The following is a 1,635-nucleotide window of genomic DNA, read 5'->3' as shown; positions in this document are numbered from 1 at the left end:
ATTCTCTAAATACAATTTTTTGACAACAAAAATCTCACCAAATCTTTTAAAAATCAAAAATAACTTTTGAAATTTTTTTAAATTTTATGAGGAAAATTAAAATTCCCTAAAAATCATTTTAAAAGTGTCAACATTTCTTAAAATTTTTGTAAGCTTCTTAAAATTCTTCACAATTCACGAAAAACTTTGGATCTCTTAAAATATGTAAAAATCTCTTCAAATGTTTAAAAAATACTTAAAATTTCTAAATCTTTTAATTATTATATAAATCTCATGTAACCTCATGTAACCTCATGTAACCTATAAATTTCATAAATAAGTTTCACTAATATTCTTAAAATTCCTGAAACCCAACTGGAATTTCGTAAAATTTACTGAAATCCGACAAACTCCTTAAAATTATTTTAAATTTCATAAAACATAGTGAAATTTTTAAAAATGTCTTAAAGTCTCATGAAATATCATGGAATACCTTACAACCCCTGACAACCTAATGAAATCTCGTAAAATCTCTTGTATTCCTTAAGCATTTCGAATAACTTAATTTCCCATATAATATCTTAAAGTCTCGGAAAGGTCCTTAGAATTACTTAATATCCCATAAAATATATTAATATCTCGTGAAATTCTTTTGGGTTTCGTAAAATCATTTTACATTCCATAAGATTGCTTCAAATCTCTAAACATTCTATAAAGTAACGTTAAATATTTTAAAATGATTGAAAATCCATTTAAATCTCAACAAAACCCACTAACTTTCTGAAAATGAAGGACCTTAAAAGTACTTCTAAAATCACATGAAATTCCTAAACCCTGATTTTGTTTTTTATGTATTTATTATATAAAATGATTTTATTTATTTTTAGTTTGTTAGAGGCGAGGGGCAATCCGTTTTTTTTATTTCCACATTTTTTTGTAGGTCGTTTTTGGTGTTTTTTTATGCCCTTCATGCTTTTTCCACCTAGCCAATATATTTATTCATATATACGGCTCAAAATTGGTGTTTTTATTTCATTACACAATCTTCCTTCCAATTGGTGATTTAAGTTTTCAAAGTTTGTAGCTTATCAATGGATCAATTTAAATTATAGTTTTCAAATAATAATTCATCTAGCATCCTTAATTACGTCTTTGATAATATCACGGCTCTTAAAAAATGTGTAATTTCTACAAAAACATTGACCTGACCAGTGCCCAGCTGGCTCCCGATCATAGGATATAACCAGGGTTGCCCCGGCCAGTAACCGGCCGGCCCCAGACTACGTGATTCGAGAAAAATGTAGCCGGACCGGCTCCCGCCCGGCTTCCTGTCAAGAAATAGGCTATTTTAATGATTTCAATATTTCACGCGATTAATTCTTCTAAACGTAATATCAGAATATTAATTTCGTGATTACACTATTCGACTATTACACCAGATATATTCAATACTTATATTTCATTACATTATAATAGAATTAATATAATATATAATTAACTATATATGATATATTTATAATAATATTATATCAACAGATATTAATATTAATATTAATTAGCAGTAAATGATTGTACTGGAGTTTTAAGCGTTTGAAGTTGAATTTATCTATTAAACCGAAAAAGTTTAAATAGCCTTTCAAAATTAGAAAATTTATT

The sequence above is a fragment of the Belonocnema kinseyi genome, chromosome 6 (assembly GCF_010883055.1).
Source record: "Belonocnema kinseyi isolate 2016_QV_RU_SX_M_011 chromosome 6, B_treatae_v1, whole genome shotgun sequence".
NCBI classification, from domain to species: Eukaryota; Metazoa; Arthropoda; class Insecta; order Hymenoptera; family Cynipidae; genus Belonocnema; species Belonocnema kinseyi.
Note: the sequence above shows the minus strand (reverse complement) of the source record.